Consider the following 26,484-nt stretch of genomic DNA (forward strand, 5'->3'; position numbering starts at 1 on the left):
GCGCGTTTTTCTGCGTTTTTTCGTTGACTAGAGGCAGTTGATGTGCATGTAAGCGTAGCATATGAAACACGAATAGCACGAAGCATTCGTAGTTAGGTGCCAAAGTCGCAGTGTGGCCGCAGGTGGCGATCGTATGTATTTGTGGCCACCACTGGTTTGCAGCAAAGTGAATATGGCTAATTGAGAGCGTTTGGCTGTAGCCCCAGTGGCGCAATTGGTTAGCGCACGGTACTTATAAGGCAGTAGCCGTGAGCAATGCCGGGGTTGTGAGTTCGAGCCTCACCTGGGGCATACTTTTATGTCGTAACAGCTGACAGCATCTGGAGGCTAGATTTCAGATGTATCAGCTACGCCAACAAGTTTAATGTGCATTATATGCGGTAGGTGCGTCTTCCTCGGTAGTATAGTGGTTAGTATCCCCGCCTGTCACGCGGGAGACCGGGGTTCGATTCCCCGCCGGGGAGGCGCGACTTTTATCTCACAAATCTGCTCGAGTGTTGCGCGTGTGGGGTGGAAGAGCATTAACTTTGCCATTAACTTGCTGCAAAATGCTACATCGTAGGAAGTAGTTCTCGCATTCCTCACACTTTCTAATTATGGGGTTCGCTGTTAATGCCGACTCTCCACGCGTAGTAATCGATCTCGACACAATCAGCAAAAGATATAATTTTAGCAGAGCGTGGTTTCGATCCACGGACCTCTGGGTTATGGGCCCAGCACGCTTCCACTGCGCCACTCTGCTGTGTGGGGGTGTTCTAGCTCTTCGTCACATCACGTGGGACACTTGGACAGTGTTGTCTGCGTGGCTTTCACACGCGTACATTTAATTGCGCAACATCTCCTACAGCTCTCAGCTTGACTTGTCTCGACTTTGCTCGACTGACGCTACGCTGACGCTTGCAGGCAGCGGCATTTACCACCATCACCTCGACATGCAGCTGCGAGATGCACAGGAATAACACTGCACTCCTCGATGCGGCGACATACGAAATCCACTGCCGAGCTGCGCGTTGGCAACTAACAAAATGCCGACAATGCCAGGATCAGAAGCTGGAATCTTCCGATCCGTTGTCAGACGCGTTATCCCTTGCGCCATAGGGCCACGGACTGTGTCTCGTTCTACGAGACAAGTGCACCTCTCTAAGAAACGTGTTCTTCAGGGCTCTGCAAGCTCCCAAGGAAGGCACTTCTCGTCCAGCGGCGTGGTCGCGGTGCGCTTGCAGAGCTTGGACCTTGCCACATATCTGCGCCCGCTGTTCGACAGGTAGCAGGAGGCAAGGCGCGCGTTTTTCTGCGTTTTTTCGTTGACTAGAGGCAGTTGATGTGCATGTAAGCGTAGCATATGAAACACGAATAGCACGAAGCATTCGTAGTTAGGTGCCAAAGTCGCAGTGTGGCCGCAGGTGGCGATCGTATGTATTTGTGGCCACCACTGGTTTGCAGCAAAGTGAATATGGCTAATTGAGAGCGTTTGGCTGTAGCCCCAGTGGCGCAATTGGTTAGCGCACGGTACTTATAAGGCAGTAGCCGTGAGCAATGCCGGGGTTGTAATTCGAGCCTCACCTGGGGCATACTTTTATGTCGTAACAGCTGACAGCATCTGGAGGCTAGATTTCAGATGTATCAGCTACGCCAACAAGTTTAATGTGCATTATATGCGGTAGGTGCGTCTTCCTCGGTAGTATAGTGGTTAGTATCCCCGCCTGTCACGCGGGAGACCGGGGTTCGATTCCCCGCCGGGGAGGCGCGACTTTTATCTCACAAATCTGCTCGAGTGTTGCGCGTGTGGGGTGGAAGAGCATTAACTTTGCCATTAACTTGCTGCAAAATGCTACATCGTAGGAAGTAGTTCTCGCATTCCTCACACTTTCTAATTATGGGGTTCGCTGTTAATGCCGACTCTCCACGCGTAGTAATCGATCTCGACACAATCAGCAAAAGATATAATTTTAGCAGAGCGTGGTTTCGATCCACGGACCTCTGGGTTATGGGCCCAGCACGCTTCCACTGCGCCACTCTGCTGTGTGGGGGTGTTCTAGCTCTTCGTCACATCACGTGGGACACTTGGACAGTGTTGTCTGCGTGGCTTTCACACGCGTACATTTAATTGCGCAACATCTCCTACAGCTCTCAGCTTGACTTGTCTCGACTTTGCTCGACTGACGCTACGCTGACGCTTGCAGGCAGCGGCATTTACCACCATCACCTCGACATGCAGCTGCGAGATGCACAGGAATAACACTGCACTCCTCGATGCGGCGACATACGAAATCCACTGCCGAGCTGCGCGTTGGCAACTAACAAAATGCCGACAGTGCCAGGATCAGAAGCTGGAATCTTCCGATCCGTTGTCAGACGCGTTATCCCTTGCGCCATAGGGCCACGGACTGTGTCTCGTTCTACGAGACAAGTGCACCTCTCTAAGAAACGTGTTCTTCAGGGCTCTGCAAGCTCCCAAGGAAGGCACTTCTCGTCCAGCGGCGTGGTCGCGGTGCGCTTGCAGAGCTTGGACCTTGCCACATATCTGCGCCCGCTGTTCGACAGGTAGCAGGAGGCAAGGCGCGCGTTTTTCTGCGTTTTTTCGTTGACTAGAGGCAGTTGATGTGCATGTAAGCGTAGCATATGAAACACGAATAGCACGAAGCATTCGTAGTTAGGTGCCAAAGTCGCAGTGTGGCCGCAGGTGGCGATCGTATGTATTTGTGGCCACCACTGGTTTGCAGCAAAGTGAATATGGCTAATTGAGAGCGTTTGGCTGTAGCCCCAGTGGCGCAATTGGTTAGCGCACGGTACTTATAAGGCAGTAGCCGTGAGCAATGCCGGGGTTGTAATTCGAGCCTCACCTGGGGCATACTTTTATGTCGTAACAGCTGACAGCATCTGGAGGCTAGATTTCAGATGTATCAGCTACGCCAACAAGTTTAATGTGCATTATATGCGGTAGGTGCGTCTTCCTCGGTAGTATAGTGGTTAGTATCCCCGCCTGTCACGCGGGAGACCGGGGTTCGATTCCCCGCCGGGGAGGCGCGACTTTTATCTCACAAATCTGCTCGAGTGTTGCGCGTGTGGGGTGGAAGAGCATTAACTTTGCCATTAACTTGCTGCAAAATGCTACATCGTAGGAAGTAGTTCTCGCATTCCTCACACTTTCTAATTATGGGGTTCGCTGTTAATGCCGACTCTCCACGCGTAGTAATCGATCTCGACACAATCAGCAAAAGATATAATTTTAGCAGAGCGTGGTTTCGATCCACGGACCTCTGGGTTATGGGCCCAGCACGCTTCCACTGCGCCACTCTGCTGTGTGGGGGTGTTCTAGCTCTTCGTCACATCACGTGGGACACTTGGACAGTGTTGTCTGCGTGGCTTTCACACGCGTACATTTAATTGCGCAACATCTCCTACAGCTCTCAGCTTGACTTGTCTCGACTTTGCTCGACTGACGCTACGCTGACGCTTGCAGGCAGCGGCATTTACCACCATCACCTCGACATGCAGCTGCGAGATGCACAGGAATAACACTGCACTCCTCGATGCGGCGACATACGAAATCCACTGCCGAGCTGCGCGTTGGCAACTAACAAAATGCCGACAGTGCCAGGATCAGAAGCTGGAATCTTCCGATCCGTTGTCAGACGCGTTATCCCTTGCGCCATAGGGCCACGGACTGTGTCTCGTTCTACGAGACAAGTGCACCTCTCTAAGAAACGTGTTCTTCAGGGCTCTGCAAGCTCCCAAGGAAGGCACTTCTCGTCCAGCGGCGTGGTCGCGGTGCGCTTGCAGAGCTTGGACCTTGCCACATATCTGCGCCCGCTGTTCGACAGGTAGCAGGAGGCAAGGCGCGCGTTTTTCTGCGTTTTTTCGTTGACTAGAGGCAGTTGATGTGCATGTAAGCGTAGCATATGAAACACGAATAGCACGAAGCATTCGTAGTTAGGTGCCAAAGTCGCAGTGTGGCCGCAGGTGGCGATCGTATGTATTTGTGGCCACCACTGGTTTGCAGCAAAGTGAATATGGCTAATTGAGAGCGTTTGGCTGTAGCCCCAGTGGCGCAATTGGTTAGCGCACGGTACTTATAAGGCAGTAGCCGTGAGCAATGCCGGGGTTGTAATTCGAGCCTCACCTGGGGCATACTTTTATGTCGTAACAGCTGACAGCATCTGGAGGCTAGATTTCAGATGTATCAGCTACGCCAACAAGTTTAATGTGCATTATATGCGGTAGGTGCGTCTTCCTCGGTAGTATAGTGGTTAGTATCCCCGCCTGTCACGCGGGAGACCGGGGTTCGATTCCCCGCCGGGGAGGCGCGACTTTTATCTCACAAATCTGCTCGAGTGTTGCGCGTGTGGGGTGGAAGAGCATTAACTTTGCCATTAACTTGCTGCAAAATGCTACATCGTAGGAAGTAGTTCTCGCATTCCTCACACTTTCTAATTATGGGGTTCGCTGTTAATGCCGACTCTCCACGCGTAGTAATCGATCTCGACACAATCAGCAAAAGATATAATTTTAGCAGAGCGTGGTTTCGATCCACGGACCTCTGGGTTATGGGCCCAGCACGCTTCCACTGCGCCACTCTGCTGTGTGGGGGTGTTCTAGCTCTTCGTCACATCACGTGGGACACTTGGACAGTGTTGTCTGCGTGGCTTTCACACGCGTACATTTAATTGCGCAACATCTCCTACAGCTCTCAGCTTGACTTGTCTCGACTTTGCTCGACTGACGCTACGCTGACGCTTGCAGGCAGCGGCATTTACCACCATCACCTCGACATGCAGCTGCGAGATGCACAGGAATAACACTGCACTCCTCGATGCGGCGACATACGAAATCCACTGCCGAGCTGCGCGTTGGCAACTAACAAAATGCCGACAGTGCCAGGATCAGAAGCTGGAATCTTCCGATCCGTTGTCAGACGCGTTATCCCTTGCGCCATAGGGCCACGGACTGTGTCTCGTTCTACGAGACAAGTGCACCTCTCTAAGAAACGTGTTCTTCAGGGCTCTGCAAGCTCCCAAGGAAGGCACTTCTCGTCCAGCGGCGTGGTCGCGGTGCGCTTGCAGAGCTTGGACCTTGCCACATATCTGCGCCCGCTGTTCGACAGGTAGCAGGAGGCAAGGCGCGCGTTTTTCTGCGTTTTTTCGTTGACTAGAGGCAGTTGATGTGCATGTAAGCGTAGCATATGAAACACGAATAGCACGAAGCATTCGTAGTTAGGTGCCAAAGTCGCAGTGTGGCCGCAGGTGGCGATCGTATGTATTTGTGGCCACCACTGGTTTGCAGCAAAGTGAATATGGCTAATTGAGAGCGTTTGGCTGTAGCCCCAGTGGCGCAATTGGTTAGCGCACGGTACTTATAAGGCAGTAGCCGTGAGCAATGCCGGGGTTGTGAGTTCGAGCCTCACCTGGGGCATACTTTTATGTCGTAACAGCTGACAGCATCTGGAGGCTAGATTTCAGATGTATCAGCTACGCCAACAAGTTTAATGTGCATTATATGCGGTAGGTGCGTCTTCCTCGGTAGTATAGTGGTTAGTATCCCCGCCTGTCACGCGGGAGACCGGGGTTCGATTCCCCGCCGGGGAGGCGCGATTTTTATCTCACAAATCTGCTCGAGTGTTGCGCGTGTGGGGTGGAAGAGCATTAACTTTGCCATTAACTTGCTGCAAAATGCTACATCGTAGGAAGTAGTTCTCGCATTCCTCACACTTTCTAATTATGGGGTTCGCTGTTAATGCCGACTCTCCACGCGTAGTAATCGATCTCGACACAATCAGCAAAAGATATAATTTTAGCAGAGCGTGGTTTCGATCCACGGACCTCTGGGTTATGGGCCCAGCACGCTTCCACTGCGCCACTCTGCTGTGTGGGGGTGTTCTAGCTCTTCGTCACATCACGTGGGACACTTGGACAGTGTTGTCTGCGTGGCTTTCACACGCGTACATTTAATTGCGCAACATCTCCTACAGCTCTCAGCTTGACTTGTCTCGACTTTGCTCGACTGACGCTACGCTGACGCTTGCAGGCAGCGGCATTTACCACCATCACCTCGACATGCAGCTGCGAGATGCACAGGAATAACACTGCACTCCTCGATGCGGCGACATACGAAATCCACTGCCGAGCTGCGCGTTGGCAACTAACAAAATGCCGACAGTGCCAGGATCAGAAGCTGGAATCTTCCGATCCGTTGTCAGACGCGTTATCCCTTGCGCCATAGGGCCACGGACTGTGTCTCGTTCTACGAGACAAGTGCACCTCTCTAAGAAACGTGTTCTTCAGGGCTCTGCAAGCTCCCAAGGAAGGCACTTCTCGTCCAGCGGCGTGGTCGCGGTGCGCTTGCAGAGCTTGGACCTTGCCACATATCTGCGCCCGCTGTTCGACAGGTAGCAGGAGGCAAGGCGCGCGTTTTTCTGCGTTTTTTCGTTGACTAGAGGCAGTTGATGTGCATGTAAGCGTAGCATATGAAACACGAATAGCACGAAGCATTCGTAGTTAGGTGCCAAAGTCGCAGTGTGGCCGCAGGTGGCGATCGTATGTATTTGTGGCCACCACTGGTTTGCAGCAAAGTGAATATGGCTAATTGAGAGCGTTTGGCTGTAGCCCCAGTGGCGCAATTGGTTAGCGCACGGTACTTATAAGGCAGTAGCCGTGAGCAATGCCGGGGTTGTGAGTTCGAGCCTCACCTGGGGCATACTTTTATGTCGTAACAGCTGACAGCATCTGGAGGCTAGATTTCAGATGTATCAGCTACGCCAACAAGTTTAATGTGCATTATATGCGGTAGGTGCGTCTTCCTCGGTAGTATAGTGGTTAGTATCCCCGCCTGTCACGCGGGAGACCGGGGTTCGATTCCCCGCCGGGGAGGCGCGATTTTTATCTCACAAATCTGCTCGAGTGTTGCGCGTGTGGGGTGGAAGAGCATTAACTTTGCCATTAACTTGCTGCAAAATGCTACATCGTAGGAAGTAGTTCTCGCATTCCTCACACTTTCTAATTATGGGGTTCGCTGTTAATGCCGACTCTCCACGCGTAGTAATCGATCTCGACACAATCAGCAAAAGATATAATTTTAGCAGAGCGTGGTTTCGATCCACGGACCTCTGGGTTATGGGCCCAGCACGCTTCCACTGCGCCACTCTGCTGTGTGGGGGTGTTCTAGCTCTTCGTCACATCACGTGGGACACTTGGACAGTGTTGTCTGCGTGGCTTTCACACGCGTACATTTAATTGCGCAACATCTCCTACAGCTCTCAGCTTGACTTGTCTCGACTTTGCTCGACTGACGCTACGCTGACGCTTGCAGGCAGCGGCATTTACCACCATCACCTCGACATGCAGCTGCGAGATGCACAGGAATAACACTGCACTCCTCGATGCGGCGACATACGAAATCCACTGCCGAGCTGCGCGTTGGCAACTAACAAAATGCCGACAATGCCAGGATCAGAAGCTGGAATCTTCCGATCCGTTGTCAGACGCGTTATCCCTTGCGCCATAGGGCCACGGACTGTGTCTCGTTCTACGAGACAAGTGCACCTCTCTAAGAAACGTGTTCTTCAGGGCTCTGCAAGCTCCCAAGGAAGGCACTTCTCGTCCAGCGGCGTGGTCGCGGTGCGCTTGCAGAGCTTGGACCTTGCCACATATCTGCGCCCGCTGTTCGACAGGTAGCAGGAGGCAAGGCGCGCGTTTTTCTGCGTTTTTTCGTTGACTAGAGGCAGTTGATGTGCATGTAAGCGTAGCATATGAAACACGAATAGCACGAAGCATTCGTAGTTAGGTGCCAAAGTCGCAGTGTGGCCGCAGGTGGCGATCGTATGTATTTGTGGCCACCACTGGTTTGCAGCAAAGTGAATATGGCTAATTGAGAGCGTTTGGCTGTAGCCCCAGTGGCGCAATTGGTTAGCGCACGGTACTTATAAGGCAGTAGCCGTGAGCAATGCCGGGGTTGTAATTCGAGCCTCACCTGGGGCATACTTTTATGTCGTAACAGCTGACAGCATCTGGAGGCTAGATTTCAGATGTATCAGCTACGCCAACAAGTTTAATGTGCATTATATGCGGTAGGTGCGTCTTCCTCGGTAGTATAGTGGTTAGTATCCCCGCCTGTCACGCGGGAGACCGGGGTTCGATTCCCCGCCGGGGAGGCGCGACTTTTATCTCACAAATCTGCTCGAGTGTTGCGCGTGTGGGGTGGAAGAGCATTAACTTTGCCATTAACTTGCTGCAAAATGCTACATCGTAGGAAGTAGTTCTCGCATTCCTCACACTTTCTAATTATGGGGTTCGCTGTTAATGCCGACTCTCCACGCGTAGTAATCGATCTCGACACAATCAGCAAAAGATATAATTTTAGCAGAGCGTGGTTTCGATCCACGGACCTCTGGGTTATGGGCCCAGCACGCTTCCACTGCGCCACTCTGCTGTGTGGGGGTGTTCTAGCTCTTCGTCACATCACGTGGGACACTTGGACAGTGTTGTCTGCGTGGCTTTCACACGCGTACATTTAATTGCGCAACATCTCCTACAGCTCTCAGCTTGACTTGTCTCGACTTTGCTCGACTGACGCTACGCTGACGCTTGCAGGCAGCGGCATTTACCACCATCACCTCGACATGCAGCTGCGAGATGCACAGGAATAACACTGCACTCCTCGATGCGGCGACATACGAAATCCACTGCCGAGCTGCGCGTTGGCAACTAACAAAATGCCGACAGTGCCAGGATCAGAAGCTGGAATCTTCCGATCCGTTGTCAGACGCGTTATCCCTTGCGCCATAGGGCCACGGACTGTGTCTCGTTCTACGAGACAAGTGCACCTCTCTAAGAAACGTGTTCTTCAGGGCTCTGCAAGCTCCCAAGGAAGGCACTTCTCGTCCAGCGGCGTGGTCGCGGTGCGCTTGCAGAGCTTGGACCTTGCCACATATCTGCGCCCGCTGTTCGACAGGTAGCAGGAGGCAAGGCGCGCGTTTTTCTGCGTTTTTTCGTTGACTAGAGGCAGTTGATGTGCATGTAAGCGTAGCATATGAAACACGAATAGCACGAAGCATTCGTAGTTAGGTGCCAAAGTCGCAGTGTGGCCGCAGGTGGCGATCGTATGTATTTGTGGCCACCACTGGTTTGCAGCAAAGTGAATATGGCTAATTGAGAGCGTTTGGCTGTAGCCCCAGTGGCGCAATTGGTTAGCGCACGGTACTTATAAGGCAGTAGCCGTGAGCAATGCCGGGGTTGTAATTCGAGCCTCACCTGGGGCATACTTTTATGTCGTAACAGCTGACAGCATCTGGAGGCTAGATTTCAGATGTATCAGCTACGCCAACAAGTTTAATGTGCATTATATGCGGTAGGTGCGTCTTCCTCGGTAGTATAGTGGTTAGTATCCCCGCCTGTCACGCGGGAGACCGGGGTTCGATTCCCCGCCGGGGAGGCGCGACTTTTATCTCACAAATCTGCTCGAGTGTTGCGCGTGTGGGGTGGAAGAGCATTAACTTTGCCATTAACTTGCTGCAAAATGCTACATCGTAGGAAGTAGTTCTCGCATTCCTCACACTTTCTAATTATGGGGTTCGCTGTTAATGCCGACTCTCCACGCGTAGTAATCGATCTCGACACAATCAGCAAAAGATATAATTTTAGCAGAGCGTGGTTTCGATCCACGGACCTCTGGGTTATGGGCCCAGCACGCTTCCACTGCGCCACTCTGCTGTGTGGGGGTGTTCTAGCTCTTCGTCACATCACGTGGGACACTTGGACAGTGTTGTCTGCGTGGCTTTCACACGCGTACATTTAATTGCGCAACATCTCCTACAGCTCTCAGCTTGACTTGTCTCGACTTTGCTCGACTGACGCTACGCTGACGCTTGCAGGCAGCGGCATTTACCACCATCACCTCGACATGCAGCTGCGAGATGCACAGGAATAACACTGCACTCCTCGATGCGGCGACATACGAAATCCACTGCCGAGCTGCGCGTTGGCAACTAACAAAATGCCGACAGTGCCAGGATCAGAAGCTGGAATCTTCCGATCCGTTGTCAGACGCGTTATCCCTTGCGCCATAGGGCCACGGACTGTGTCTCGTTCTACGAGACAAGTGCACCTCTCTAAGAAACGTGTTCTTCAGGGCTCTGCAAGCTCCCAAGGAAGGCACTTCTCGTCCAGCGGCGTGGTCGCGGTGCGCTTGCAGAGCTTGGACCTTGCCACATATCTGCGCCCGCTGTTCGACAGGTAGCAGGAGGCAAGGCGCGCGTTTTTCTGCGTTTTTTCGTTGACTAGAGGCAGTTGATGTGCATGTAAGCGTAGCATATGAAACACGAATAGCACGAAGCATTCGTAGTTAGGTGCCAAAGTCGCAGTGTGGCCGCAGGTGGCGATCGTATGTATTTGTGGCCACCACTGGTTTGCAGCAAAGTGAATATGGCTAATTGAGAGCGTTTGGCTGTAGCCCCAGTGGCGCAATTGGTTAGCGCACGGTACTTATAAGGCAGTAGCCGTGAGCAATGCCGGGGTTGTGAGTTCGAGCCTCACCTGGGGCATACTTTTATGTCGTAACAGCTGACAGCATCTGGAGGCTAGATTTCAGATGTATCAGCTACGCCAACAAGTTTAATGTGCATTATATGCGGTAGGTGCGTCTTCCTCGGTAGTATAGTGGTTAGTATCCCCGCCTGTCACGCGGGAGACCGGGGTTCGATTCCCCGCCGGGGAGGCGCGATTTTTATCTCACAAATCTGCTCGAGTGTTGCGCGTGTGGGGTGGAAGAGCATTAACTTTGCCATTAACTTGCTGCAAAATGCTACATCGTAGGAAGTAGTTCTCGCATTCCTCACACTTTCTAATTATGGGGTTCGCTGTTAATGCCGACTCTCCACGCGTAGTAATCGATCTCGACACAATCAGCAAAAGATATAATTTTAGCAGAGCGTGGTTTCGATCCACGGACCTCTGGGTTATGGGCCCAGCACGCTTCCACTGCGCCACTCTGCTGTGTGGGGGTGTTCTAGCTCTTCGTCACATCACGTGGGACACTTGGACAGTGTTGTCTGCGTGGCTTTCACACGCGTACATTTAATTGCGCAACATCTCCTACAGCTCTCAGCTTGACTTGTCTCGACTTTGCTCGACTGACGCTACGCTGACGCTTGCAGGCAGCGGCATTTACCACCATCACCTCGACATGCAGCTGCGAGATGCACAGGAATAACACTGCACTCCTCGATGCGGCGACATACGAAATCCACTGCCGAGCTGCGCGTTGGCAACTAACAAAATGCCGACAGTGCCAGGATCAGAAGCTGGAATCTTCCGATCCGTTGTCAGACGCGTTATCCCTTGCGCCATAGGGCCACGGACTGTGTCTCGTTCTACGAGACAAGTGCACCTCTCTAAGAAACGTGTTCTTCAGGGCTCTGCAAGCTCCCAAGGAAGGCACTTCTCGTCCAGCGGCGTGGTCGCGGTGCGCTTGCAGAGCTTGGACCTTGCCACATATCTGCGCCCGCTGTTCGACAGGTAGCAGGAGGCAAGGCGCGCGTTTTTCTGCGTTTTTTCGTTGACTAGAGGCAGTTGATGTGCATGTAAGCGTAGCATATGAAACACGAATAGCACGAAGCATTCGTAGTTAGGTGCCAAAGTCGCAGTGTGGCCGCAGGTGGCGATCGTATGTATTTGTGGCCACCACTGGTTTGCAGCAAAGTGAATATGGCTAATTGAGAGCGTTTGGCTGTAGCCCCAGTGGCGCAATTGGTTAGCGCACGGTACTTATAAGGCAGTAGCCGTGAGCAATGCCGGGGTTGTGAGTTCGAGCCTCACCTGGGGCATACTTTTATGTCGTAACAGCTGACAGCATCTGGAGGCTAGATTTCAGATGTATCAGCTACGCCAACAAGTTTAATGTGCATTATATGCGGTAGGTGCGTCTTCCTCGGTAGTATAGTGGTTAGTATCCCCGCCTGTCACGCGGGAGACCGGGGTTCGATTCCCCGCCGGGGAGGCGCGATTTTTATCTCACAAATCTGCTCGAGTGTTGCGCGTGTGGGGTGGAAGAGCATTAACTTTGCCATTAACTTGCTGCAAAATGCTACATCGTAGGAAGTAGTTCTCGCATTCCTCACACTTTCTAATTATGGGGTTCGCTGTTAATGCCGACTCTCCACGCGTAGTAATCGATCTCGACACAATCAGCAAAAGATATAATTTTAGCAGAGCGTGGTTTCGATCCACGGACCTCTGGGTTATGGGCCCAGCACGCTTCCACTGCGCCACTCTGCTGTGTGGGGGTGTTCTAGCTCTTCGTCACATCACGTGGGACACTTGGACAGTGTTGTCTGCGTGGCTTTCACACGCGTACATTTAATTGCGCAACATCTCCTACAGCTCTCAGCTTGACTTGTCTCGACTTTGCTCGACTGACGCTACGCTGACGCTTGCAGGCAGCGGCATTTACCACCATCACCTCGACATGCAGCTGCGAGATGCACAGGAATAACACTGCACTCCTCGATGCGGCGACATACGAAATCCACTGCCGAGCTGCGCGTTGGCAACTAACAAAATGCCGACAGTGCCAGGATCAGAAGCTGGAATCTTCCGATCCGTTGTCAGACGCGTTATCCCTTGCGCCATAGGGCCACGGACTGTGTCTCGTTCTACGAGACAAGTGCACCTCTCTAAGAAACGTGTTCTTCAGGGCTCTGCAAGCTCCCAAGGAAGGCACTTCTCGTCCAGCGGCGTGGTCGCGGTGCGCTTGCAGAGCTTGGACCTTGCCACATATCTGCGCCCGCTGTTCGACAGGTAGCAGGAGGCAAGGCGCGCGTTTTTCTGCGTTTTTTCGTTGACTAGAGGCAGTTGATGTGCATGTAAGCGTAGCATATGAAACACGAATAGCACGAAGCATTCGTAGTTAGGTGCCAAAGTCGCAGTGTGGCCGCAGGTGGCGATCGTATGTATTTGTGGCCACCACTGGTTTGCAGCAAAGTGAATATGGCTAATTGAGAGCGTTTGGCTGTAGCCCCAGTGGCGCAATTGGTTAGCGCACGGTACTTATAAGGCAGTAGCCGTGAGCAATGCCGGGGTTGTGAGTTCGAGCCTCACCTGGGGCATACTTTTATGTCGTAACAGCTGACAGCATCTGGAGGCTAGATTTCAGATGTATCAGCTACGCCAACAAGTTTAATGTGCATTATATGCGGTAGGTGCGTCTTCCTCGGTAGTATAGTGGTTAGTATCCCCGCCTGTCACGCGGGAGACCGGGGTTCGATTCCCCGCCGGGGAGGCGCGATTTTTATCTCACAAATCTGCTCGAGTGTTGCGCGTGTGGGGTGGAAGAGCATTAACTTTGCCATTAACTTGCTGCAAAATGCTACATCGTAGGAAGTAGTTCTCGCATTCCTCACACTTTCTAATTATGGGGTTCGCTGTTAATGCCGACTCTCCACGCGTAGTAATCGATCTCGACACAATCAGCAAAAGATATAATTTTAGCAGAGCGTGGTTTCGATCCACGGACCTCTGGGTTATGGGCCCAGCACGCTTCCACTGCGCCACTCTGCTGTGTGGGGGTGTTCTAGCTCTTCGTCACATCACGTGGGACACTTGGACAGTGTTGTCTGCGTGGCTTTCACACGCGTACATTTAATTGCGCAACATCTCCTACAGCTCTCAGCTTGACTTGTCTCGACTTTGCTCGACTGACGCTACGCTGACGCTTGCAGGCAGCGGCATTTACCACCATCACCTCGACATGCAGCTGCGAGATGCACAGGAATAACACTGCACTCCTCGATGCGGCGACATACGAAATCCACTGCCGAGCTGCGCGTTGGCAACTAACAAAATGCCGACAATGCCAGGATCAGAAGCTGGAATCTTCCGATCCGTTGTCAGACGCGTTATCCCTTGCGCCATAGGGCCACGGACTGTGTCTCGTTCTACGAGACAAGTGCACCTCTCTAAGAAACGTGTTCTTCAGGGCTCTGCAAGCTCCCAAGGAAGGCACTTCTCGTCCAGCGGCGTGGTCGCGGTGCGCTTGCAGAGCTTGGACCTTGCCACATATCTGCGCCCGCTGTTCGACAGGTAGCAGGAGGCAAGGCGCGCGTTTTTCTGCGTTTTTTCGTTGACTAGAGGCAGTTGATGTGCATGTAAGCGTAGCATATGAAACACGAATAGCACGAAGCATTCGTAGTTAGGTGCCAAAGTCGCAGTGTGGCCGCAGGTGGCGATCGTATGTATTTGTGGCCACCACTGGTTTGCAGCAAAGTGAATATGGCTAATTGAGAGCGTTTGGCTGTAGCCCCAGTGGCGCAATTGGTTAGCGCACGGTACTTATAAGGCAGTAGCCGTGAGCAATGCCGGGGTTGTAATTCGAGCCTCACCTGGGGCATACTTTTATGTCGTAACAGCTGACAGCATCTGGAGGCTAGATTTCAGATGTATCAGCTACGCCAACAAGTTTAATGTGCATTATATGCGGTAGGTGCGTCTTCCTCGGTAGTATAGTGGTTAGTATCCCCGCCTGTCACGCGGGAGACCGGGGTTCGATTCCCCGCCGGGGAGGCGCGACTTTTATCTCACAAATCTGCTCGAGTGTTGCGCGTGTGGGGTGGAAGAGCATTAACTTTGCCATTAACTTGCTGCAAAATGCTACATCGTAGGAAGTAGTTCTCGCATTCCTCACACTTTCTAATTATGGGGTTCGCTGTTAATGCCGACTCTCCACGCGTAGTAATCGATCTCGACACAATCAGCAAAAGATATAATTTTAGCAGAGCGTGGTTTCGATCCACGGACCTCTGGGTTATGGGCCCAGCACGCTTCCACTGCGCCACTCTGCTGTGTGGGGGTGTTCTAGCTCTTCGTCACATCACGTGGGACACTTGGACAGTGTTGTCTGCGTGGCTTTCACACGCGTACATTTAATTGCGCAACATCTCCTACAGCTCTCAGCTTGACTTGTCTCGACTTTGCTCGACTGACGCTACGCTGACGCTTGCAGGCAGCGGCATTTACCACCATCACCTCGACATGCAGCTGCGAGATGCACAGGAATAACACTGCACTCCTCGATGCGGCGACATACGAAATCCACTGCCGAGCTGCGCGTTGGCAACTAACAAAATGCCGACAGTGCCAGGATCAGAAGCTGGAATCTTCCGATCCGTTGTCAGACGCGTTATCCCTTGCGCCATAGGGCCACGGACTGTGTCTCGTTCTACGAGACAAGTGCACCTCTCTAAGAAACGTGTTCTTCAGGGCTCTGCAAGCTCCCAAGGAAGGCACTTCTCGTCCAGCGGCGTGGTCGCGGTGCGCTTGCAGAGCTTGGACCTTGCCACATATCTGCGCCCGCTGTTCGACAGGTAGCAGGAGGCAAGGCGCGCGTTTTTCTGCGTTTTTTCGTTGACTAGAGGCAGTTGATGTGCATGTAAGCGTAGCATATGAAACACGAATAGCACGAAGCATTCGTAGTTAGGTGCCAAAGTCGCAGTGTGGCCGCAGGTGGCGATCGTATGTATTTGTGGCCACCACTGGTTTGCAGCAAAGTGAATATGGCTAATTGAGAGCGTTTGGCTGTAGCCCCAGTGGCGCAATTGGTTAGCGCACGGTACTTATAAGGCAGTAGCCGTGAGCAATGCCGGGGTTGTAATTCGAGCCTCACCTGGGGCATACTTTTATGTCGTAACAGCTGACAGCATCTGGAGGCTAGATTTCAGATGTATCAGCTACGCCAACAAGTTTAATGTGCATTATATGCGGTAGGTGCGTCTTCCTCGGTAGTATAGTGGTTAGTATCCCCGCCTGTCACGCGGGAGACCGGGGTTCGATTCCCCGCCGGGGAGGCGCGACTTTTATCTCACAAATCTGCTCGAGTGTTGCGCGTGTGGGGTGGAAGAGCATTAACTTTGCCATTAACTTGCTGCAAAATGCTACATCGTAGGAAGTAGTTCTCGCATTCCTCACACTTTCTAATTATGGGGTTCGCTGTTAATGCCGACTCTCCACGCGTAGTAATCGATCTCGACACAATCAGCAAAAGATATAATTTTAGCAGAGCGTGGTTTCGATCCACGGACCTCTGGGTTATGGGCCCAGCACGCTTCCACTGCGCCACTCTGCTGTGTGGGGGTGTTCTAGCTCTTCGTCACATCACGTGGGACACTTGGACAGTGTTGTCTGCGTGGCTTTCACACGCGTACATTTAATTGCGCAACATCTCCTACAGCTCTCAGCTTGACTTGTCTCGACTTTGCTCGACTGACGCTACGCTGACGCTTGCAGGCAGCGGCATTTACCACCATCACCTCGACATGCAGCTGCGAGATGCACAGGAATAACACTGCACTCCTCGATGCGGCGACATACGAAATCCACTGCCGAGCTGCGCGTTGGCAACTAACAAAATGCCGACAGTGCCAGGATCAGAAGCTGGAATCTTCCGATCCGTTGTCAGACGCGTTATCCCTTGCGCCATAGGGCCACGGACTGTGTCTCGTTCTACGAGACAAGTGCACCTCTCTAAGAAACGTGTTCTTCAGGGCTCTGCAAGCTCCCAAGGAAGGCACTTCTCGTCCAGCGGCGTGGTCGCGGTGCGCTTGCAGAGCTTGGACCTTGCCACATATCTGCGCCCGCTGTTCGACAGGTAGCAGGAGGCAAGGCGCGCGTTTTTCTGCGTTTTTTCGTTGACTAGAGGCAGTTGATGTGCATGTAAGCGTAGCATATGAAACACGAATAGCACGAAGCATTCGTAGTTAGGTGCCAAAGTCGCAGTGTGGCCGCAGGTGGCGATCGTATGTATTTGTGGCCACCACTGGTTTGCAGCAAAGTGAATATGGCTAATTGAGAGCGTTTGGCTGTAGCCCCAGTGGCGCAATTGGTTAGCGCACGGTACTTATAAGGCAGTAGCCGTGAGCAATGCCGGGGTTGTGAGTTCGAGCCTCACCTGGGGCATACTTTTATGTCGTAACAGCTGACAGCATCTGGAGGCTAGATTTCAGATGTATCAGCTACGCCAACAAGTTTAATGTGCATTATATGCGGTAGGTGCGTCTTCCTCGGTAGTATAGTGGTTAGTATCCCCGCCTGTCACGCGGGAGACCGGGGTTCGATTCCCCGCCGGGGAGGCGCGATTTTTATCTCACAAATCTGCTCGAGTGTTGCGCGTGTGGGGTGGAAGAGCATTAACTTTGCCATTAACTTGCTGCAAAATGCTACATCGTAGGAAGTAGTTCTCGCATTCCTCACACTTTCTAATTATGGGGTTCGCTGTTAATGCCGACTCTCCACGCGTAGTAATCGATCTCGACACAATCAGCAAAAGATATAATTTTAGCAGAGCGTGGTTTCGATCCACGGACCTCTGGGTTATGGGCCCAGCACGCTTCCACTGCGCCACTCTGCTGTGTGGGGGTGTTCTAGCTCTTCGTCACATCACGTGGGACACTTGGACAGTGTTGTCTGCGTGGCTTTCACACGCGTACATTTAATTGCGCAACATCTCCTACAGCTCTCAGCTTGACTTGTCTCGACTTTGCTCGACTGACGCTACGCTGACGCTTGCAGGCAGCGGCATTTACCACCATCACCTCGACATGCAGCTGCGAGATGCACAGGAATAACACTGCACTCCTCGATGCGGCGACATACGAAATCCACTGCCGAGCTGCGCGTTGGCAACTAACAAAATGCCGACAGTGCCAGGATCAGAAGCTGGAATCTTCCGATCCGTTGTCAGACGCGTTATCCCTTGCGCCATAGGGCCACGGACTGTGTCTCGTTCTACGAGACAAGTGCACCTCTCTAAGAAACGTGTTCTTCAGGGCTCTGCAAGCTCCCAAGGAAGGCACTTCTCGTCCAGCGGCGTGGTCGCGGTGCGCTTGCAGAGCTTGGACCTTGCCACATATCTGCGCCCGCTGTTCGACAGGTAGCAGGAGGCAAGGCGCGCGTTTTTCTGCGTTTTTTCGTTGACTAGAGGCAGTTGATGTGCATGTAAGCGTAGCATATGAAACACGAATAGCACGAAGCATTCGTAGTTAGGTGCCAAAGTCGCAGTGTGGCCGCAGGTGGCGATCGTATGTATTTGTGGCCACCACTGGTTTGCAGCAAAGTGAATATGGCTAATTGAGAGCGTTTGGCTGTAGCCCCAGTGGCGCAATTGGTTAGCGCACGGTACTTATAAGGCAGTAGCCGTGAGCAATGCCGGGGTTGTGAGTTCGAGCCTCACCTGGGGCATACTTTTATGTCGTAACAGCTGACAGCATCTGGAGGCTAGATTTCAGATGTATCAGCTACGCCAACAAGTTTAATGTGCATTATATGCGGTAGGTGCGTCTTCCTCGGTAGTATAGTGGTTAGTATCCCCGCCTGTCACGCGGGAGACCGGGGTTCGATTCCCCGCCGGGGAGGCGCGATTTTTATCTCACAAATCTGCTCGAGTGTTGCGCGTGTGGGGTGGAAGAGCATTAACTTTGCCATTAACTTGCTGCAAAATGCTACATCGTAGGAAGTAGTTCTCGCATTCCTCACACTTTCTAATTATGGGGTTCGCTGTTAATGCCGACTCTCCACGCGTAGTAATCGATCTCGACACAATCAGCAAAAGATATAATTTTAGCAGAGCGTGGTTTCGATCCACGGACCTCTGGGTTATGGGCCCAGCACGCTTCCACTGCGCCACTCTGCTGTGTGGGGGTGTTCTAGCTCTTCGTCACATCACGTGGGACACTTGGACAGTGTTGTCTGCGTGGCTTTCACACGCGTACATTTAATTGCGCAACATCTCCTACAGCTCTCAGCTTGACTTGTCTCGACTTTGCTCGACTGACGCTACGCTGACGCTTGCAGGCAGCGGCATTTACCACCATCACCTCGACATGCAGCTGCGAGATGCACAGGAATAACACTGCACTCCTCGATGCGGCGACATACGAAATCCACTGCCGAGCTGCGCGTTGGCAACTAACAAAATGCCGACAGTGCCAGGATCAGAAGCTGGAATCTTCCGATCCGTTGTCAGACGCGTTATCCCTTGCGCCATAGGGCCACGGACTGTGTCTCGTTCTACGAGACAAGTGCACCTCTCTAAGAAACGTGTTCTTCAGGGCTCTGCAAGCTCCCAAGGAAGGCACTTCTCGTCCAGCGGCGTGGTCGCGGTGCGCTTGCAGAGCTTGGACCTTGCCACATATCTGCGCCCGCTGTTCGACAGGTAGCAGGAGGCAAGGCGCGCGTTTTTCTGCGTTTTTTCGTTGACTAGAGGCAGTTGATGTGCATGTAAGCGTAGCATATGAAACACGAATAGCACGAAGCATTCGTAGTTAGGTGCCAAAGTCGCAGTGTGGCCGCAGGTGGCGATCGTATGTATTTGTGGCCACCACTGGTTTGCAGCAAAGTGAATATGGCTAATTGAGAGCGTTTGGCTGTAGCCCCAGTGGCGCAATTGGTTAGCGCACGGTACTTATAAGGCAGTAGCCGTGAGCAATGCCGGGGTTGTAATTCGAGCCTCACCTGGGGCATACTTTTATGTCGTAACAGCTGACAGCATCTGGAGGCTAGATTTCAGATGTATCAGCTACGCCAACAAGTTTAATGTGCATTATATGCGGTAGGTGCGTCTTCCTCGGTAGTATAGTGGTTAGTATCCCCGCCTGTCACGCGGGAGACCGGGGTTCGATTCCCCGCCGGGGAGGCGCGACTTTTATCTCACAAATCTGCTCGAGTGTTGCGCGTGTGGGGTGGAAGAGCATTAACTTTGCCATTAACTTGCTGCAAAATGCTACATCGTAGGAAGTAGTTCTCGCATTCCTCACACTTTCTAATTATGGGGTTCGCTGTTAATGCCGACTCTCCACGCGTAGTAATCGATCTCGACACAATCAGCAAAAGATATAATTTTAGCAGAGCGTGGTTTCGATCCACGGACCTCTGGGTTATGGGCCCAGCACGCTTCCACTGCGCCACTCTGCTGTGTGGGGGTGTTCTAGCTCTTCGTCACATCACGTGGGACACTTGGACAGTGTTGTCTGCGTGGCTTTCACACGCGTACATTTAATTGCGCAACATCTCCTACAGCTCTCAGCTTGACTTGTCTCGACTTTGCTCGACTGACGCTACGCTGACGCTTGCAGGCAGCGGCATTTACCACCATCACCTCGACATGCAGCTGCGAGATGCACAGGAATAACACTGCACTCCTCGATGCGGCGACATACGAAATCCACTGCCGAGCTGCGCGTTGGCAACTAACAAAATGCCGACAGTGCCAGGATCAGAAGCTGGAATCTTCCGATCCGTTGTCAGACGCGTTATCCCTTGCGCCATAGGGCCACGGACTGTGTCTCGTTCTACGAGACAAGTGCACCTCTCTAAGAAACGTGTTCTTCAGGGCTCTGCAAGCTCCCAAGGAAGGCACTTCTCGTCCAGCGGCGTGGTCGCGGTGCGCTTGCAGAGCTTGGACCTTGCCACATATCTGCGCCCGCTGTTCGACAGGTAGCAGGAGGCAAGGCGCGCGTTTTTCTGCGTTTTTTCGTTGACTAGAGGCAGTTGATGTGCATGTAAGCGTAGCATATGAAACACGAATAGCACGAAGCATTCGTAGTTAGGTGCCAAAGTCGCAGTGTGGCCGCAGGTGGCGATCGTATGTATTTGTGGCCACCACTGGTTTGCAGCAAAGTGAATATGGCTAATTGAGAGCGTTTGGCTGTAGCCCCAGTGGCGCAATTGGTTAGCGCACGGTACTTATAAGGCAGTAGCCATGAGCAATGCCGGGGTTGTGAGTTCGAGCCTCACCTGGGGCATACTTTTATGTCGTAACAGCTGACAGCATCTGGAGGCTAGATTTCAGATGTATCAGCTACGCCAACAAGTTTAATGTGCATTATATGCGGTAGTTGCGTCTTCCTCGGTAGTATAGTGGTTAGTATCCCCGCCTGTCACGCGGGAGACCGGGGTTCGATTCCCCGCCGGGGAGGCGCGATTTTTATCTCACAAATCTGCTCGAGTGTTGCGCGTGTGGGGTGGAAGAGCATTAACTTTGCCATTAACTTGCTGCAAAATGCTACATCGTAGGAAGTAGTTCTCGCATTCCTCACACTTTCTAATTATGGGGTTCGCTGTTAATGCCGACTCTCCACGCGTAGTAATCGATCTCGACACAATCAGCAAAAGATATAATTTTAGCAGAGCGTGGTTTCGATCCACGGACCTCTGGGTTATGGGCCCAGCACGCTTCCACTGCGCCACTCTGCTGTGTGGGGGTGTTCTAGCTCTTCGTCACATCACGTGGGACACTTGGACAGTGTTGTCTGCGTGGCTTTCACACGCGTACATTTAATTGCGCAACATCTCCTACAGCTCTCAGCTTGACTTGTCTCGACTTTGCTCGACTGACGCTACGCTGACGCTTGCAGGCAGCGGCATTTACCACCATCACCTCGACATGCAGCTGCGAGATGCACAGGAATAACACTGCACTCCTCGATGCGGCGACATACGAAATCCACTGCCGAGCTGCGCGTTGGCAACTAACAAAATGCCGACAGTGCCAGGATCAGAAGCTGGAATCTTCCGATCCGTTGTCAGACGCGTTATCCCTTGCGCCATAGGGCCACGGACTGTGTCTCGTTCTACGAGACAAGTGCACCTCTCTAAGAAACGTGTTCTTCAGGGCTCTGCAAGCTCCCAAGGAAGGCACTTCTCGTCCAGCGGCGTGGTCGCGGTGCGCTTGCAGAGCTTGGACCTTGCCACATATCTGCGCCCGCTGTTCGACAGGTAGCAGGAGGCAAGGCGCGCGTTTTTCTGCGTTTTTTCGTTGACTAGAGGCAGTTGATGTGCATGTAAGCGTAGCATATGAAACACGAATAGCACGAAGCATTCGTAGTTAGGTGCCAAAGTCGCAGTGTGGCCGCAGGTGGCGATCGTATGTATTTGTGGCCACCACTGGTTTGCAGCAAAGTGAATATGGCTAATTGAGAGCGTTTGGCTGTAGCCCCAGTGGCGCAATTGGTTAGCGCACGGTACTTATAAGGCAGTAGCCGTGAGCAATGCCGGGGTTGTGAGTTCGAGCCTCACCTGGGGCATACTTTTATGTCGTAACAGCTGACAGCATCTGGAGGCTAGATTTCAGATGTATCAGCTACGCCAACAAGTTTAATGTGCATTATATGCGGTAGGTGCGTCTTCCTCGGTAGTATAGTGGTTAGTATCCCCGCCTGTCACGCGGGAGACCGGGGTTCGATTCCCCGCCGGGGAGGCGCGATTTTTATCTCACAAATCTGCTCGAGTGTTGCGCGTGTGGGGTGGAAGAGCATTAACTTTGCCATTAACTTGCTGCAAAATGCTACATCGTAGGAAGTAGTTCTCGCATTCCTCACACTTTCTAATTATGGGGTTCGCTGTTAATGCCGACTCTCCACGCGTAGTAATCGATCTCGACACAATCAGCAAAAGATATAATTTTAGCAGAGCGTGGTTTCGATCCACGGACCTCTGGGTTATGGGCCCAGCACGCTTCCACTGCGCCACTCTGCTGTGTGGGGGTGTTCTAGCTCTTCGTCACATCACGTGGGACACTTGGACAGTGTTGTCTGCGTGGCTTTCACACGCGTACATTTAATTGCGCAACATCTCCTACAGCTCTCAGCTTGACTTGTCTCGACTTTGCTCGACTGACGCTACGCTGACGCTTGCAGGCAGCGGCATTTACCACCATCACCTCGACATGCAGCTGCGAGATGCACAGGAATAACACTGCACTCCTCGATGCGGCGACATACGAAATCCACTGCCGAGCTGCGCGTTGGCAACTAACAAAATGCCGACAGTGCCAGGATCAGAAGCTGGAATCTTCCGATCCGTTGTCAGACGCGTTATCCCTTGCGCCATAGGGCCACGGACTGTGTCTCGTTCTACGAGACAAGTGCACCTCTCTAAGAAACGTGTTCTTCAGGGCTCTGCAAGCTCCCAAGGAAGGCACTTCTCGTCCAGCGGCGTGGTCGCGGTGCGCTTGCAGAGCTTGGACCTTGCCACATATCTGCGCCCGCTGTTCGACAGGTAGCAGGAGGCAAGGCGCGCGTTTTTCTGCGTTTTTTCGTTGACTAGAGGCAGTTGATGTGCATGTAAGCGTAGCATATGAAACACGAATAGCACGAAGCATTCGTAGTTAGGTGCCAAAGTCGCAGTGTGGCCGCAGGTGGCGATCGTATGTATTTGTGGCCACCACTGGTTTGCAGCAAAGTGAATATGGCTAATTGAGAGCGTTTGGCTGTAGCCCCAGTGGCGCAATTGGTTAGCGCACGGTACTTATAAGGCAGTAGCCGTGAGCAATGCCGGGGTTGTGAGTTCGAGCCTCACCTGGGGCATACTTTTATGTCGTAACAGCTGACAGCATCTGGAGGCTAGATTTCAGATGTATCAGCTACGCCAACAAGTTTAATGTGCATTATATGCGGTAGGTGCGTCTTCCTCGGTAGTATAGTGGTTAGTATCCCCGCCTGTCACGCGGGAGACCGGGGTTCGATTCCCCGCCGGGGAGGCGCGATTTTTATCTCACAAATCTGCTCGAGTGTTGCGCGTGTGGGGTGGAAGAGCATTAACTTTGCCATTAACTTGCTGCAAAATGCTACATCGTAGGAAGTAGTTCTCGCGTTCCTCACACTTTCTAATTATGGGGTTCGCTGTTAATGCCGACTCTCCACGCGTAGTAATCGATCTCGACACAATCAGCAAAAGATATAATTTTAGCAGAGCGTGGTTTCGATCCACGGACCTCTGGGTTATGGGCCCAGCACGCTTCCACTGCGCCACTCTGCTGTGTGGGGGTGTTCTAGCTCTTCGTCACATCACGTGGGACACTTGGACAGTGTTGTCTGCGTGGCTTTCACACGCGTACATTTAATTGCGCAACATCTCCTACAGCTCTCAGCTTGACTTGTCTCGACTTTGCTCGACTGACGCTACGCTGACGCTTGCAGGCAGCGGCATTTACCACCATCACCTCGACATGCAGCTGCGAGATGCACAGGAATAACACTGCACTCCTCGATGCGGCGACATACGAAATCCACTGCCGAGCTGCGCGTTGGCAACTAACAAAATGCCGACAGTGCCAGGATCAGAAGCTGGAATCTTCCGATCCGTTGTCAGACGCGTTATCCCTTGCGCCATAGGGCCACGGACTGTGTCTCGTTCTACGAGACAAGTGCACCTCTCTAAGAAACGTGTTCTTCAGGGCTCTGCAAGCTCCCAAGGAAGGCACTTCTCGTCCAGCGGCGTGGTCGCGGTGCGCTTGCAGAGCTTGGACCTTGCCACATATCTGCGCCCGCTGTTCGACAGGTAGCAGGAGGCAAGGCGCGCGTTTTTCTGCGTTTTTTCGTTGACTAGAGGCAGTTGATGTGCATGTAAGCGTAGCATATGAAACACGAATAGCACGAAGCATTCGTAGTTAGGTGCCAAAGTCGCAGTGTGGCCGCAGGTGGCGATCGTATGTATTTGTGGCCACCACTGGTTTGCAGCAAAGTGAATATGGCTAATTGAGAGCGTTTGGCTGTAGCCCCAGTGGCGCAATTGGTTAGCGCACGGTACTTATAAGGCAGTAGCCGTGAGCAATGCCGGGGTTGTGAGTTCGAGCCTCACCTGGGGCATACTTTTATGTCGTAACAGCTGACAGCATCTGGAGGCTAGATTTCAGATGTATCAGCTACGCCAACAAGTTTAATGTGCATTATATGCGGTAGGTGCGTCTTCCTCGGTAGTATAGTGGTTAGTATCCCCGCCTGTCACGCGGGAGACCGGGGTTCGATTCCCCGCCGGGGAGGCGCGATTTTTATCTCACAAATCTGCTCGAGTGTTGCGCGTGTGGGGTGGAAGAGCATTAACTTTGCCATTAACTTGCTGCAAAATGCTACATCGTAGGAAGTAGTTCTCGCATTCCTCACACTTTCTAATTATGGGGTTCGCTGTTAATGCCGACTCTCCACGCGTAGTAATCGATCTCGACACAATCAGCAAAAGATATAATTTTAGCAGAGCGTGGTTTCGATCCACGGACCTCTGGGTTATGGGCCCAGCACGCTTCCACTGCGCCACTCTGCTGTGTGGGGGTGTTCTAGCTCTTCGTCACATCACGTGGGACACTTGGACAGTGTTGTCTGCGTGGCTTTCACACGCGTACATTTAATTGCGCAACATCTCCTACAGCTCTCAGCTTGACTTGTCTCGACTTTGCTCGACTGACGCTACGCTGACGCTTGCAGGCAGCGGCATTTACCACCATCACCTCGACATGCAGCTGCGAGATGCACAGGAATAACACTGCACTCCTCGATGCGGCGACATACGAAATCCACTGCCGAGCTGCGCGTTGGCAACTAACAAAATGCCGACAGTGCCAGGATCAGAAGCTGGAATCTTCCGATCCGTTGTCAGACGCGTTATCCCTTGCGCCATAGGGCCACGGACTGTGTCTCGTTCTACGAGACAAGTGCACCTCTCTAAGAAACGTGTTCTTCAGGGCTCTGCAAGCTCCCAAGGAAGGCACTTCTCGTCCAGCGGCGTGGTCGCGGTGCGCTTGCAGAGCTTGGACCTTGCCACATATCTGCGCCCGCTGTTCGACAGGTAGCAGGAGGCAAGGCGCGCGTTTTTCTGCGTTTTTTCGTTGACTAGAGGCAGTTGATGTGCATGTAAGCGTAGCATATGAAACACGAATAGCACGAAGCATTCGTAGTTAGGTGCCAAAGTCGCAGTGTGGCCGCAGGTGGCGATCGTATGTATTTGTGGCCACCACTGGTTTGCAGCAAAGTGAATATGGCTAATTGAGAGCGTTTGGCTGTAGCCCCAGTGGCGCAATTGGTTAGCGCACGGTACTTATAAGGCAGTAGCCGTGAGCAATGCCGGGGTTGTGAGTTCGAGCCTCACCTGGGGCATACTTTTATGTCGTAACAGCTGACAGCATCTGGAGGCTAGATTTCAGATGTATCAGCTACGCCAACAAGTTTAATGTGCATTATATGCGGTAGGTGCGTCTTCCTCGGTAGTATAGTGGTTAGTATCCCCGCCTGTCACGCGGGAGACCGGGGTTCGATTCCCCGCCGGGGAGGCGCGATTTTTATCTCACAAATCTGCTCGAGTGTTGCGCGTGTGGGGTGGAAGAGCATTAACTTTGCCATTAACTTGCTGCAAAATGCTACATCGTAGGAAGTAGTTCTCGCATTCCTCACACTTTCTAATTATGGGGTTCGCTGTTAATGCCGACTCTCCACGCGTAGTAATCGATCTCGACACAATCAGCAAAAGATATAATTTTAGCAGAGCGTGGTTTCGATCCACGGACCTCTGGGTTATGGGCCCAGCACGCTTCCACTGCGCCACTCTGCTGTGTGGGGGTGTTCTAGCTCTTCGTCACATCACGTGGGACACTTGGACAGTGTTGTCTGCGTGGCTTTCACACGCGTACATTTAATTGCGCAACATCTCCTACAGCTCTCAGCTTGACTTGTCTCGACTT

At 52.5% G+C, this 26,484-nt stretch overlaps 55 non-coding genes across 55 annotated transcripts; 34 read left to right on the forward strand and 21 right to left on the reverse strand.

Moving 5' to 3' along the window:
- Positions 1 to 199: 199 nt before the first annotated feature.
- Trnai-uau (transfer RNA isoleucine (anticodon UAU)) lies at positions 200 to 291 on the forward strand. Its single transcript is given in 2 exon segments — positions 200 to 237; positions 256 to 291. It is a non-coding gene; the product is annotated as a tRNA-Ile (tRNA).
- A 101-nt stretch (positions 292 to 392) lies between these two features.
- On the forward strand, positions 393 to 464 carry Trnad-guc (transfer RNA aspartic acid (anticodon GUC)). Its single transcript has one exon. It is a non-coding gene; the product is annotated as a tRNA-Asp (tRNA).
- A 206-nt stretch (positions 465 to 670) lies between these two features.
- On the reverse strand, positions 671 to 742 carry Trnam-cau (transfer RNA methionine (anticodon CAU)). Its single transcript has one exon. It is a non-coding gene; the product is annotated as a tRNA-Met (tRNA).
- Positions 743 to 1,672: 930 nt separating this feature from the next.
- Trnad-guc (transfer RNA aspartic acid (anticodon GUC)) lies at positions 1,673 to 1,744 on the forward strand. Its single transcript has one exon. It is a non-coding gene; the product is annotated as a tRNA-Asp (tRNA).
- Positions 1,745 to 1,950: 206 nt separating this feature from the next.
- Trnam-cau (transfer RNA methionine (anticodon CAU)) lies at positions 1,951 to 2,022 on the reverse strand. Its single transcript has one exon. It is a non-coding gene; the product is annotated as a tRNA-Met (tRNA).
- A 930-nt stretch (positions 2,023 to 2,952) lies between these two features.
- Trnad-guc (transfer RNA aspartic acid (anticodon GUC)) lies at positions 2,953 to 3,024 on the forward strand. The gene has a single exon. It is a non-coding gene; the product is annotated as a tRNA-Asp (tRNA).
- Positions 3,025 to 3,230: 206 nt separating this feature from the next.
- Positions 3,231 to 3,302, reverse strand: Trnam-cau (transfer RNA methionine (anticodon CAU)). The gene has a single exon. It is a non-coding gene; the product is annotated as a tRNA-Met (tRNA).
- Positions 3,303 to 4,232: 930 nt separating this feature from the next.
- On the forward strand, positions 4,233 to 4,304 carry Trnad-guc (transfer RNA aspartic acid (anticodon GUC)). The gene has a single exon. It is a non-coding gene; the product is annotated as a tRNA-Asp (tRNA).
- A 206-nt stretch (positions 4,305 to 4,510) lies between these two features.
- Trnam-cau (transfer RNA methionine (anticodon CAU)) lies at positions 4,511 to 4,582 on the reverse strand. The gene has a single exon. It is a non-coding gene; the product is annotated as a tRNA-Met (tRNA).
- Positions 4,583 to 5,320: 738 nt separating this feature from the next.
- On the forward strand, positions 5,321 to 5,412 carry Trnai-uau (transfer RNA isoleucine (anticodon UAU)). Its single transcript is given in 2 exon segments — positions 5,321 to 5,358; positions 5,377 to 5,412. It is a non-coding gene; the product is annotated as a tRNA-Ile (tRNA).
- Positions 5,413 to 5,513: 101 nt separating this feature from the next.
- Trnad-guc (transfer RNA aspartic acid (anticodon GUC)) lies at positions 5,514 to 5,585 on the forward strand. The gene has a single exon. It is a non-coding gene; the product is annotated as a tRNA-Asp (tRNA).
- A 206-nt stretch (positions 5,586 to 5,791) lies between these two features.
- Trnam-cau (transfer RNA methionine (anticodon CAU)) lies at positions 5,792 to 5,863 on the reverse strand. Its single transcript has one exon. It is a non-coding gene; the product is annotated as a tRNA-Met (tRNA).
- A 738-nt stretch (positions 5,864 to 6,601) lies between these two features.
- On the forward strand, positions 6,602 to 6,693 carry Trnai-uau (transfer RNA isoleucine (anticodon UAU)). The gene is given in 2 exon segments: positions 6,602 to 6,639; positions 6,658 to 6,693. It is a non-coding gene; the product is annotated as a tRNA-Ile (tRNA).
- Positions 6,694 to 6,794: 101 nt separating this feature from the next.
- On the forward strand, positions 6,795 to 6,866 carry Trnad-guc (transfer RNA aspartic acid (anticodon GUC)). Its single transcript has one exon. It is a non-coding gene; the product is annotated as a tRNA-Asp (tRNA).
- A 206-nt stretch (positions 6,867 to 7,072) lies between these two features.
- Trnam-cau (transfer RNA methionine (anticodon CAU)) lies at positions 7,073 to 7,144 on the reverse strand. Its single transcript has one exon. It is a non-coding gene; the product is annotated as a tRNA-Met (tRNA).
- A 930-nt stretch (positions 7,145 to 8,074) lies between these two features.
- Positions 8,075 to 8,146, forward strand: Trnad-guc (transfer RNA aspartic acid (anticodon GUC)). Its single transcript has one exon. It is a non-coding gene; the product is annotated as a tRNA-Asp (tRNA).
- A 206-nt stretch (positions 8,147 to 8,352) lies between these two features.
- On the reverse strand, positions 8,353 to 8,424 carry Trnam-cau (transfer RNA methionine (anticodon CAU)). Its single transcript has one exon. It is a non-coding gene; the product is annotated as a tRNA-Met (tRNA).
- Positions 8,425 to 9,354: 930 nt separating this feature from the next.
- On the forward strand, positions 9,355 to 9,426 carry Trnad-guc (transfer RNA aspartic acid (anticodon GUC)). The gene has a single exon. It is a non-coding gene; the product is annotated as a tRNA-Asp (tRNA).
- A 206-nt stretch (positions 9,427 to 9,632) lies between these two features.
- Positions 9,633 to 9,704, reverse strand: Trnam-cau (transfer RNA methionine (anticodon CAU)). The gene has a single exon. It is a non-coding gene; the product is annotated as a tRNA-Met (tRNA).
- Positions 9,705 to 10,442: 738 nt separating this feature from the next.
- On the forward strand, positions 10,443 to 10,534 carry Trnai-uau (transfer RNA isoleucine (anticodon UAU)). Its single transcript is given in 2 exon segments — positions 10,443 to 10,480; positions 10,499 to 10,534. It is a non-coding gene; the product is annotated as a tRNA-Ile (tRNA).
- A 101-nt stretch (positions 10,535 to 10,635) lies between these two features.
- Positions 10,636 to 10,707, forward strand: Trnad-guc (transfer RNA aspartic acid (anticodon GUC)). The gene has a single exon. It is a non-coding gene; the product is annotated as a tRNA-Asp (tRNA).
- A 206-nt stretch (positions 10,708 to 10,913) lies between these two features.
- Trnam-cau (transfer RNA methionine (anticodon CAU)) lies at positions 10,914 to 10,985 on the reverse strand. Its single transcript has one exon. It is a non-coding gene; the product is annotated as a tRNA-Met (tRNA).
- Positions 10,986 to 11,723: 738 nt separating this feature from the next.
- Trnai-uau (transfer RNA isoleucine (anticodon UAU)) lies at positions 11,724 to 11,815 on the forward strand. The gene is given in 2 exon segments: positions 11,724 to 11,761; positions 11,780 to 11,815. It is a non-coding gene; the product is annotated as a tRNA-Ile (tRNA).
- Positions 11,816 to 11,916: 101 nt separating this feature from the next.
- On the forward strand, positions 11,917 to 11,988 carry Trnad-guc (transfer RNA aspartic acid (anticodon GUC)). Its single transcript has one exon. It is a non-coding gene; the product is annotated as a tRNA-Asp (tRNA).
- Positions 11,989 to 12,194: 206 nt separating this feature from the next.
- On the reverse strand, positions 12,195 to 12,266 carry Trnam-cau (transfer RNA methionine (anticodon CAU)). Its single transcript has one exon. It is a non-coding gene; the product is annotated as a tRNA-Met (tRNA).
- A 738-nt stretch (positions 12,267 to 13,004) lies between these two features.
- On the forward strand, positions 13,005 to 13,096 carry Trnai-uau (transfer RNA isoleucine (anticodon UAU)). The gene is given in 2 exon segments: positions 13,005 to 13,042; positions 13,061 to 13,096. It is a non-coding gene; the product is annotated as a tRNA-Ile (tRNA).
- A 101-nt stretch (positions 13,097 to 13,197) lies between these two features.
- Positions 13,198 to 13,269, forward strand: Trnad-guc (transfer RNA aspartic acid (anticodon GUC)). The gene has a single exon. It is a non-coding gene; the product is annotated as a tRNA-Asp (tRNA).
- Positions 13,270 to 13,475: 206 nt separating this feature from the next.
- Positions 13,476 to 13,547, reverse strand: Trnam-cau (transfer RNA methionine (anticodon CAU)). Its single transcript has one exon. It is a non-coding gene; the product is annotated as a tRNA-Met (tRNA).
- A 930-nt stretch (positions 13,548 to 14,477) lies between these two features.
- On the forward strand, positions 14,478 to 14,549 carry Trnad-guc (transfer RNA aspartic acid (anticodon GUC)). Its single transcript has one exon. It is a non-coding gene; the product is annotated as a tRNA-Asp (tRNA).
- Positions 14,550 to 14,755: 206 nt separating this feature from the next.
- Positions 14,756 to 14,827, reverse strand: Trnam-cau (transfer RNA methionine (anticodon CAU)). The gene has a single exon. It is a non-coding gene; the product is annotated as a tRNA-Met (tRNA).
- Positions 14,828 to 15,757: 930 nt separating this feature from the next.
- On the forward strand, positions 15,758 to 15,829 carry Trnad-guc (transfer RNA aspartic acid (anticodon GUC)). Its single transcript has one exon. It is a non-coding gene; the product is annotated as a tRNA-Asp (tRNA).
- A 206-nt stretch (positions 15,830 to 16,035) lies between these two features.
- Positions 16,036 to 16,107, reverse strand: Trnam-cau (transfer RNA methionine (anticodon CAU)). Its single transcript has one exon. It is a non-coding gene; the product is annotated as a tRNA-Met (tRNA).
- Positions 16,108 to 16,845: 738 nt separating this feature from the next.
- Trnai-uau (transfer RNA isoleucine (anticodon UAU)) lies at positions 16,846 to 16,937 on the forward strand. The gene is given in 2 exon segments: positions 16,846 to 16,883; positions 16,902 to 16,937. It is a non-coding gene; the product is annotated as a tRNA-Ile (tRNA).
- A 101-nt stretch (positions 16,938 to 17,038) lies between these two features.
- On the forward strand, positions 17,039 to 17,110 carry Trnad-guc (transfer RNA aspartic acid (anticodon GUC)). Its single transcript has one exon. It is a non-coding gene; the product is annotated as a tRNA-Asp (tRNA).
- Positions 17,111 to 17,316: 206 nt separating this feature from the next.
- On the reverse strand, positions 17,317 to 17,388 carry Trnam-cau (transfer RNA methionine (anticodon CAU)). The gene has a single exon. It is a non-coding gene; the product is annotated as a tRNA-Met (tRNA).
- Positions 17,389 to 18,126: 738 nt separating this feature from the next.
- On the forward strand, positions 18,127 to 18,218 carry Trnai-uau (transfer RNA isoleucine (anticodon UAU)). The gene is given in 2 exon segments: positions 18,127 to 18,164; positions 18,183 to 18,218. It is a non-coding gene; the product is annotated as a tRNA-Ile (tRNA).
- A 101-nt stretch (positions 18,219 to 18,319) lies between these two features.
- Positions 18,320 to 18,391, forward strand: Trnad-guc (transfer RNA aspartic acid (anticodon GUC)). The gene has a single exon. It is a non-coding gene; the product is annotated as a tRNA-Asp (tRNA).
- A 206-nt stretch (positions 18,392 to 18,597) lies between these two features.
- Positions 18,598 to 18,669, reverse strand: Trnam-cau (transfer RNA methionine (anticodon CAU)). Its single transcript has one exon. It is a non-coding gene; the product is annotated as a tRNA-Met (tRNA).
- Positions 18,670 to 19,599: 930 nt separating this feature from the next.
- On the forward strand, positions 19,600 to 19,671 carry Trnad-guc (transfer RNA aspartic acid (anticodon GUC)). The gene has a single exon. It is a non-coding gene; the product is annotated as a tRNA-Asp (tRNA).
- A 206-nt stretch (positions 19,672 to 19,877) lies between these two features.
- Trnam-cau (transfer RNA methionine (anticodon CAU)) lies at positions 19,878 to 19,949 on the reverse strand. The gene has a single exon. It is a non-coding gene; the product is annotated as a tRNA-Met (tRNA).
- Positions 19,950 to 20,687: 738 nt separating this feature from the next.
- On the forward strand, positions 20,688 to 20,779 carry Trnai-uau (transfer RNA isoleucine (anticodon UAU)). Its single transcript is given in 2 exon segments — positions 20,688 to 20,725; positions 20,744 to 20,779. It is a non-coding gene; the product is annotated as a tRNA-Ile (tRNA).
- A 101-nt stretch (positions 20,780 to 20,880) lies between these two features.
- On the forward strand, positions 20,881 to 20,952 carry Trnad-guc (transfer RNA aspartic acid (anticodon GUC)). The gene has a single exon. It is a non-coding gene; the product is annotated as a tRNA-Asp (tRNA).
- A 206-nt stretch (positions 20,953 to 21,158) lies between these two features.
- Positions 21,159 to 21,230, reverse strand: Trnam-cau (transfer RNA methionine (anticodon CAU)). Its single transcript has one exon. It is a non-coding gene; the product is annotated as a tRNA-Met (tRNA).
- A 738-nt stretch (positions 21,231 to 21,968) lies between these two features.
- Trnai-uau (transfer RNA isoleucine (anticodon UAU)) lies at positions 21,969 to 22,060 on the forward strand. Its single transcript is given in 2 exon segments — positions 21,969 to 22,006; positions 22,025 to 22,060. It is a non-coding gene; the product is annotated as a tRNA-Ile (tRNA).
- A 101-nt stretch (positions 22,061 to 22,161) lies between these two features.
- On the forward strand, positions 22,162 to 22,233 carry Trnad-guc (transfer RNA aspartic acid (anticodon GUC)). Its single transcript has one exon. It is a non-coding gene; the product is annotated as a tRNA-Asp (tRNA).
- Positions 22,234 to 22,439: 206 nt separating this feature from the next.
- Positions 22,440 to 22,511, reverse strand: Trnam-cau (transfer RNA methionine (anticodon CAU)). The gene has a single exon. It is a non-coding gene; the product is annotated as a tRNA-Met (tRNA).
- A 738-nt stretch (positions 22,512 to 23,249) lies between these two features.
- Trnai-uau (transfer RNA isoleucine (anticodon UAU)) lies at positions 23,250 to 23,341 on the forward strand. Its single transcript is given in 2 exon segments — positions 23,250 to 23,287; positions 23,306 to 23,341. It is a non-coding gene; the product is annotated as a tRNA-Ile (tRNA).
- A 101-nt stretch (positions 23,342 to 23,442) lies between these two features.
- On the forward strand, positions 23,443 to 23,514 carry Trnad-guc (transfer RNA aspartic acid (anticodon GUC)). Its single transcript has one exon. It is a non-coding gene; the product is annotated as a tRNA-Asp (tRNA).
- A 206-nt stretch (positions 23,515 to 23,720) lies between these two features.
- Positions 23,721 to 23,792, reverse strand: Trnam-cau (transfer RNA methionine (anticodon CAU)). The gene has a single exon. It is a non-coding gene; the product is annotated as a tRNA-Met (tRNA).
- A 738-nt stretch (positions 23,793 to 24,530) lies between these two features.
- Positions 24,531 to 24,622, forward strand: Trnai-uau (transfer RNA isoleucine (anticodon UAU)). Its single transcript is given in 2 exon segments — positions 24,531 to 24,568; positions 24,587 to 24,622. It is a non-coding gene; the product is annotated as a tRNA-Ile (tRNA).
- A 101-nt stretch (positions 24,623 to 24,723) lies between these two features.
- Positions 24,724 to 24,795, forward strand: Trnad-guc (transfer RNA aspartic acid (anticodon GUC)). The gene has a single exon. It is a non-coding gene; the product is annotated as a tRNA-Asp (tRNA).
- Positions 24,796 to 25,001: 206 nt separating this feature from the next.
- Positions 25,002 to 25,073, reverse strand: Trnam-cau (transfer RNA methionine (anticodon CAU)). The gene has a single exon. It is a non-coding gene; the product is annotated as a tRNA-Met (tRNA).
- A 738-nt stretch (positions 25,074 to 25,811) lies between these two features.
- Positions 25,812 to 25,903, forward strand: Trnai-uau (transfer RNA isoleucine (anticodon UAU)). Its single transcript is given in 2 exon segments — positions 25,812 to 25,849; positions 25,868 to 25,903. It is a non-coding gene; the product is annotated as a tRNA-Ile (tRNA).
- Positions 25,904 to 26,004: 101 nt separating this feature from the next.
- Trnad-guc (transfer RNA aspartic acid (anticodon GUC)) lies at positions 26,005 to 26,076 on the forward strand. Its single transcript has one exon. It is a non-coding gene; the product is annotated as a tRNA-Asp (tRNA).
- A 206-nt stretch (positions 26,077 to 26,282) lies between these two features.
- Trnam-cau (transfer RNA methionine (anticodon CAU)) lies at positions 26,283 to 26,354 on the reverse strand. The gene has a single exon. It is a non-coding gene; the product is annotated as a tRNA-Met (tRNA).
- Between the last annotated feature and the right edge of the window lie 130 nt (positions 26,355 to 26,484).

The sequence above is a fragment of the Schistocerca gregaria genome, chromosome 8 (assembly GCF_023897955.1).
Source record: "Schistocerca gregaria isolate iqSchGreg1 chromosome 8, iqSchGreg1.2, whole genome shotgun sequence".
NCBI lineage: Eukaryota > Metazoa > Arthropoda > Insecta > Orthoptera > Acrididae > Schistocerca > Schistocerca gregaria.